Here is an 8,589-nt window from a genome sequence, read left to right on the forward strand (position 1 = left end):
ATCTGCTTACTTCAGTGTCTGCTGAAGACTTTGTAATACAGCATATCTACCACCTTCCTAGTGCGGCCAGCCTCTGTACATATTGTGGTTTACTGCAAGTGCCAGTCAACTGATCAGAAATTAAGGGAAGCCCTGTGGGTTAAAGCTGTGGGAATGTTATGGGAGACAGGAGAGAGGATATATTGTTTAATGATATCCTTCCTAACTTGCTTTAGCAAGTTCTATGTCTTAGCAGAGTTTAAACATTCCCCTTTAAACGCACAGCGGTTTGCTTTTTGCAGGTTCGTCTGAACCTCTCTATATAAGATTCCTGGTAAGATCCCTTCTTGTCCCTCCTAAAAAGAATATACACGACAATCTTGTTAAAGTGAATATAAAAGTAATTACATTCATTCAGTTCACAGTTAGATCCCTGAAGGCTTGTTGTGGGGGAGGAAGGGAAAGGAGATTGTTACCTGCTTTGAGACTCCTTCAGGTAGTGATAAAGCGGGATATCAAATCCAAACTCTTCTAAACCACTGAGCCTCTTGGGCTTGCCAATCAGAAGGTCAGTGGTTCGAATCCCAGCAACAGGGTGAGCTCCCATTGCTCGGTCCCTGCTCCTGCCAACCTAGCAGTTCGAAAGCACGTCAAAGTGCAAGTAGATAAATAGGTACTGCTCTGGCGGAAAGGTAAACGGCGTTTCTGTGCGCTGCTCTGGTTTGCCAGAAGCGGCTTAGTCCTGCTGGCCACATGACCCAGAAGCTGTACGCCGGCTCCCTCGGCCAATAAAGCGAGATGAGCACCGCAACCCCAGACTGGACCTAATGGTCAGGGGTCCCTTTGCCTTTTATGCATAGGATTGCAGGCTTAAGAAGGAAAGAGTTGGCAAAATTTACTGAGAAGCTCAAGAATCAAGAAGACAAGATTTTTTAAAAAAGAATGGGAAAAGTTTATAATGTATATACAAGACTATTTTAAGCAGGTTAAAACATTGGCAGGATTTTAAAGATACTTGTAATGTAACAGTGTGCATGGATAACGTAGAAAGATTTAAACAAATTGGAGAAATAGTGATATGCAGTTGAAAATAGGATTAATAGGGCCCTTGGAGGGATGGGAGGGAAGCCAGGATATTCAGGGCAATCTTGACATTTGGATTCGGAATTGGTTTTGTTGTTTGTTTATATTTTTGAAAATTAAATAAAAAATTATAAAATAAGAAGGAAAGAGTGGGCAGATGACAGAATGAATGGAGCAACATGAAAAGAGAGAGAGAGAGAGAGAGAGAGAGAGGCAGCCCATGGGGATTTATTAACATTTTGGTTGGCATGGAGGGCTCAGTCTGCATACTTCTGCATGGCACCCCAGCCTGTTTGTTGACTGGCACCTTTTACATATGGAGAACATATGTATGGGCTCCCATGGAGTTTCCCGAACTCCTGCACTGATTTGCCCAATGGTAGCCTTTTCCGCATTTCGGGCATTTTTTGGAAGGCTTAGTCTTGTTGGTATCACCATTCCTGTTTGCTCCCCCGCCAGGGGCGCTGCACTGTTTAGCAAAATGGCCTGGGCGTTTGCAATTAAAGCAATTGCCCGTTGGCTTATTGCTAGCTTGGATAGCACCGGCAAGCAAAGACATCGCATGGCTCTGGCTGCTGACTTCTGCACAGGTTTGAATCATATCGGCCAGGTCATATTTAGGGCAATGTATGATTGACTGCAAAGCCTTCTTGCAATCGGTGTTTGCATTTTCAAAAGCCAATTTTTTCAACAATTCATTTTGAGCTGTAGTTTTATCAATCTGCCTAGTGATTGATTCTTTCAATCTATCTATAAATTGATGGTAAGGCTCCGAATGTTGTTGCTTAATATTAACAAAGGAGCTCAGTGGTTGTCCTGAGACAAGGAGTTTCCGAAAGGCGCGTTGTACACAAAGGCTCGTGGTTTCATTTCCCTCCTGCCCTTTCAAAACAAAAAATCCGCTCATTCCCTGGACCACATCCACAAGTCTTGCTAATCCCTGTTCAGAGAATGGCCATCTTGAAGGCAGTTCTCTTGGAGATGAAACGGCGGATATAAACCAAATAAATGAAGACTTGGCGGTGGGACAAGCGTAATCCAGTATACCAAGAATTGTATATGACAGTCCGTTTCAAAAACTTCAGCTTTGGAAAGGAACATATATGTTTGAAATCTATAAATAGCTCGTGCCCAATCTATTTTTTTCCTTGTGAACAGAGTAATGTAATCTATGGGTGACTGTGCTGGCTGTGCTATGAAAAATTTATGGTTTCAGCTGCTGCCTCATGAGAGCTGATAATGTAGACATTTATCAAAACCGTAGCTCTAATGTACTAATAGTTTTTATCTCAAATGCTAGAATCTCAAGGAATTCTCACAGAGAGAACAGAACCAAATCTACCATTCGGGGTGTGGGTGTGGGTAAGAGGAGCCATTAGACAGAAAAGGCTTTTTTTTTTGCTGATATATATCAATCACGCCATATGAAGTTAAATCTAGAAGAAGAAGAAATCTGGTCCGGGGCTTTAATCTTTTAATATACAACTGAGTCCCTGAAGTACATCTGGCAGATATATGCCCGCTCTTTGCAGATTAGTAGTGCTTCAAAACAGCATTTGAGAGAGTGAGTAAGAATTGCTGAACACATTAGGGTGCATTTTTAGTTAGGCTTGCACAGGTTGTGGGGTGGGGTGGCCTTGCTGGGGGCTTGTTTTGTTATCTGGGACAATTGCCAGAATGTTTTGTATGAAGTCAAGATTGCAGAATAAAGTCGGATTCTACTTGAAGCCGATGAAAAGAATCACAGAACTTTGAAGCAGCCTGATTTTTAGCATCACATTTTGCTTGGGCCTCGGGACACGGGTGGCGCTGTGGGTTAAACCACAGAGCCTAGGACTTGCCGATCAGAAGGTCGGCGGTTCAAATCCCTGCAATGGGGTGAGCTCCCGTTGCTCTGTCCCTGCTCCTGCCAACCTAGCAGTTCAAAAGCACGTCAAAGTGGAAGTAGATAAATAGGTACCACTCTGGCGGGAAGGTAAACGGCGTTTCTGTGCACTGCTCTGGTTCTCCAGAAGCAGCTTAGTCATGCTGGCCACATGACCCGGAAGCTGTACGCCGGCTCCCTTGGCCAATAAAGCGAGATGAGCGCCGCAACCCCAGAGTCGGCCACTACCGTACCTAATAGTCAGGGGTCCCTTTACCTTTACCCTTTGCTTGGGCCTTAGCGCTCGTGCTTCCACTGTGTTGCCAACTGATGACAGACCCTCCAAGTGTCCCTATTTTCCAGGGACAGTGCCAGACTTACAGATGCTGTCCTGATTTCTGATTTGATCCTGGAATGTCCCACTTTCCCTTAGGATGTCCCTATTTTCATCAGAGGAATGTTGGAGGGTATGGGGTTATGTGACCATCAAGCCAAGTAGATAAGTAACTATACAATCTTTAGGGGACATCTGAAGGCAGCCCTGTATAGGGAAGTTTTTAATGTTTAATGTTTTATTATGTTGTTATATATGTTGGAAGCTGCCCAGAGTGGCTGGGGCAACCCAGTCAGTTGGGGGAGTGAGAATAATATAATATATAATATATAACAATGACATTTCTGTGTGCTCTGGCTTCCGTCATGATGTCCCGTTGCACCAGAAGCAGTTTAGTCATGCCAGCCATATGACCCGGAAAGCCTTCTGTGGACAAACGTTGGCTCCCTCGGCCTGAAGAGCGAGATGATGGTCGTTGTGGACACTACCAAAACAAAAGTGGTTAGGGTTTATTTTGTCCCAAGGCATATCTCCTTTGCAATTAAACACTTTGGGTATTGTTCCATTTATGGTTCTTCGCCTTCAGTCTCTTTCTCTTTTCAAAAAATTATTTATGCTTTTCATTTTACAGCAAACACAAAACATAAATTTGAATTATTCCATATCATACATCTACACCCCCCTTTCTGCGGTTTCTTACATTTATACTGTCTTCGCCATCAGTCTCCACCTTAAAATCAGACTGTTTTATCTGTAAACTTAATGGCCTCGATGTCCTTTAATCCCAGTAAGAAGATTTCAGCTAAAACATTAGGAGAAATATCATAACAGTAAGAGCTGTTTGACGGTGGAGCAGACTGCCTTGGGAGGTGTTGGGCTCTGTTGTCACTGGGTGTCTTGAAGCAGACATTGGCTGGCCTCTGTCAGGGATGCTGTAGTCAGGGTGTACCTAGGGTTTGGTCAGGTTGGCCCCCACCTCTCCACTCTGGCTTGGAACTCGCCCACCGGTCCACATACTCCCCATTGCTCTGGGTGGCTGGAAAAGGAGCACAGGCTCCTCTGACGAGGACACAAGGGATGGGGGGCAACAATACGTCTCGTTTCCAAGGATGTAAGGTGTGGGATGTGAAACACAAGAGCAGTCAAGTTGGCATGCATATCTGTGGTATGATAAGGTTAAAGCACACAAAGCGTTTAAAAACCATATTGTCAGAAAAGCACTGTTTAATGTCTGGATAAGATATAAGGACTTGTTAGAAAATAAAACCCCAAGATGGCTGTCACCAATGGAAGCAAAGGCTCTGAAAAAACTCAATATGGAGGCCAAATGGCCGAAGTATTGGGAAATTCTGGAACAAGAGGGAGACAGATTAAAACTGCAGAGCTTTGAAAAATTAAAAAATAGAGTGCAAGACTGGCTCCATTATTATCAAATAATGGAGGCATATAATTTGGACAAAAAACTAGGCTTCCAGGTGGAAAAATCAAAATTGGAAACAGAATTGTTAGACCCCAAAGTTAAGAACTTGTCAAGAATGTATAACTTGCTGTTGAAATGGAATACTCAAGATGAAACGGTGAAATCTGCCATGATTAAATGGGCACAAGATGTTGGACATAACATTATGATGGCTGACTGGGAACAGTTATGGACCACAGGTATGAAGTTTACGGCATGTAATGCCTTAAAAGTGAATTTAATGAAAATGATTTACAGGTGGTACATAACACCAGTCAAGCTTGCAAAAATCTACCATTTGCCCGATAATAAATGCTGGAAATGTAATGAGACTGGAGGTACATTCTTTCACCTTTGGTGGATGTCCCCAAGGATTAAGAATTTCTGGGAGATGATTTATAATGAAATGAAAAAGGTATTTAAATATACCTTCCTGAAGAAACCAGAGGCCTTTCTCCTGGGCATGGTCGGCCAATTGGTGCCAAAGAAGGACAGAACTTTTTTTTTATGTATGCCACAACAGCAGCAAGAATACTTATTGCAAAGCATTGGAAGACACAAGATCTACCCACCCGGGAAGAATGGCAGATGAAGCTGATGGACTACATGGAATTGGCGGAAATGACTGGCAGAATCCGAGACCAGGGAGAAGAGTCGGTGGAAGAAGATTGGAAAAAATTCAAAGTATATTTACAGAAATACTGCAAAATTAATGAATGTTAGAAGAATGCTGGAATGAAGTTATATGGTTTTAGCAGAAATGTTATAAAGAATTAAGTAAAAACTGATTGTTAATGGGCCAAAGTGGAAAATTTAAGATTAGATTGTGTTAAGATAAATTATAGAACAAAAAATTGAGAAAGATGGACAGGATTTGCTGAAATAGCAATTGAACTAGAATACAAAAAAGGGAGGTGTGAGGAGGTCGATGAAACAAGTAAATGAAAGGTAAAGATATGGAAATACTGGATGTGTCTTTAAATGTTTTTGTTTTTCTTGTTGTTTTGATGTATTGTTTTTTCTGTTCTCTTTTTCTTTTTGATTTATTTTTATTTTTGATGTATTTTGAAGGTATTGTTTTGTTCTGTTAAACTTTTTATTGTTTCTTTCTTCTTTTTTCTGTAACTATTAAACCTCTAATAAATATTATTTTTTTTAAAAAAAGAAACACAAGAGCAGTCAAGTACAACATCCCTAGAGTGGACATAAAAGGGGATGTCTGGACCAGCCAGTTGGAACTTCCTGTTTCTCCTAGGCGGGGACAGACTTCCTCTGCATGTGACTAGAGGTGGACGTGACCTCACCTACCCAGGTAACAAAAGAGCCGGACTGATCAGCCATCTCTCTCTCTCTGACCACATTTGTCAAAGGAGTAACATCTGCTTAGCCTAAGATGCTCTCTTGGCTTCTAGCTTCTAGCCAAGAGAGGACAAAGGAGCTGTCTCCTTATGGAATAGTTTCCAGGTGTATATTACTTTTGTAACTTAAGTCTGCCTTCTGGGATCCAATTGTGAACAGAATGTGTGAGTAAACTCTTTTAATACTTTTATAGAAGACTGTGTCGTGTCTATCTTTTTATGAGGGACTAAATGGGGAATTAGGGACACGGGTGGCACTGTGGGTTAAACCACAGAGCCTAGGACTTGCCGATCAGAAGGTTGGTGGTTCAATGCCCCGTAAGGGAGTGAGCTCCCGTTGCTCGGGCCCTGCTCCTGCCAACCTAGCAGTTCGAAAGCATGCCAGTGTAAGTAGATAAATAGATACCACTCCGGCGGGAAGGTAAATGGCGTTTCTGTGCGCTGCTCTGGTTCGCCAGAAGCGGCTTAGTCATGCTGGCCACCTGACCTGGAAGCTGTACGCCGGCTCCCTCGGCCAATAAAGCGAGATGAGCGCCGCAACCCCAGAGCCAGTCCCCTTTACCTTAAATGGGGAATTACCAACAAAATGTATTTTAGAGGCTTTAGCAAGCCTGAGCAAACGCATCAGCTGTGCAAGTTTTAAAAGGGGAATGTTACTCTGCTAAATTGTAGAACTTGTTAACACAAGTTGGAAAGGATATAATCAAACAATATATCCTCTCCTGCATCCCTGAACATTCCCACACAAGGGATTGGGGGCACTGTTCCAGCTCCTTGCCACGGACGCAAGGGAGCCTAGGCACACCTCTGGCTGTTGTTGCTACAAGAAAGGCCCCGGGGGCAGTGTTATCCAGGCCCACGTTTCCTTTGGCAGAGAGAACACTGTGAGACGTATAGCACTTTTGGTGACATTCCCTTGATTCATGCATCTACAAGTAGAATGCAGTTGAAGGAAAACAGCAGTGCAGTCTTGCAAGGCAGCAGATCTTCATCCCTGCACTAAAATGTGCCTTCAGCCAGCTTTCCAGCTCTCTCTAATTACACACAGACACCCGCTCTCTTCCTCCAGCCACAGGGGCTGGGACGCCTCACCTTTTCCATGTCCTGCTGGCCTTCCTAGTCTGAGCACCCTGCCTTAAGCAATCTCCTCCCACCAATTAGCCTCTGTAGAAAGGCACCGGCTGAGCACCAAGAATGATTATCCACCAACCTAACCAAAAGAGTGGCTTGGTTGGCTGTAACATCAGGTATCGCACATGAGGAAATGAGCAGGATTTTTGTTTAAGGTTTTTGACATAATTTTGGCCACAACTTTATTAAAATACATAATGTGAGTGGTTGCTTAGGCATTGGTTACGACCATCTGTCCCCGTCCAGGGACAGAACTGACTTCCAGATTCCAGCGAAAGCCAGTAAGGGAAAACAATATTGGGGAGAGAATGGGGCTGGGCACCATACCATCACCCCTCCCCACATGCTCCCAGGGGCTAGTGCGGCCCAAGCCCCATGCCAGGGATTCGGACAAATGTATGGCAAACCCCTGGATTCCTTTAATGGAATTCCCTTGCAGCAGCTGCAGCATTGGAGGGGCAGGCACAGCCAACCACATCCCCTCCACCAACCAAATTTTAACCAATGCCTAACCGCAGCCTTACAAGTTGTGACCATTTGCTACGCAGTAGGCAAAAACCAAATGGCACCAGCCAATCTGCCAAATGGGCAAAATTCCTACCAGGCCCCTGCCCCAAAGCAGACGACCCCATGACAGGCATAGCAAGGTCAAGCGCACCAGCCCTAAATTAGGGAGGGTGGGTGGGCGATCCGATGCATGCAGCAAAAGAGACTGAAAAAAGCTGCGTGCCAAGAATATATAACCTTTGGGCCAACCCTCTAAATGGGAACATCAAAATCTCTCCAACATCCCAAATTGGCCCAATCACAGTCATGACCATCCAAACGGTCCCGCCCAGTAACCAAGAGGGGGTGTCCTGTTAGACCCCACCACAACACCTGCTCTCCATGAAGGAGAACACGCTTTATCAGAATTTCAAGTTCACCTGGTTTGTTCTGTGAATCTGCATAGAGAAAATGGGGACTAGTTAGAAGAAGATGCTTCTTTACTTGTCTCCTCCTTGACTTTGCTCAGTACTTTGCTTCGGCCTTCGGCCACCTCACTCCGCAGGGTTTAGTTGAAAGGCCTCTTGGAAGAATGGCAGATGAAGGTGATGGACTATATGGAATTGGCAGAAATGACTGGCAGAATCCGAAACCAGGGAGAAGAGTTGCTGGAGGAAGATTGGAAGAAATTTAAAGACTACTTACAGAAATATTGTAAAATTAATGAATGTTAGAATGATGTTGGATTGAGGTTAAGGGGTTTTTAGTTACAACGGTATGAAGGAATAGGGAGAAATGGAATGTTAACAGATGAAAAGCTAAAGGCATAACATATTAAGATTCGGATAAGGATAAGGCAGTGGGAAAGGATTTGCTGAATAAATAATTGAACTGG

This window comes from Podarcis tiliguerta, assembly GCF_965153285.1.
Source record: "Podarcis tiliguerta genome assembly, chromosome: 13".
Taxonomy (NCBI): domain Eukaryota; kingdom Metazoa; phylum Chordata; class Lepidosauria; order Squamata; family Lacertidae; genus Podarcis; species Podarcis tiliguerta.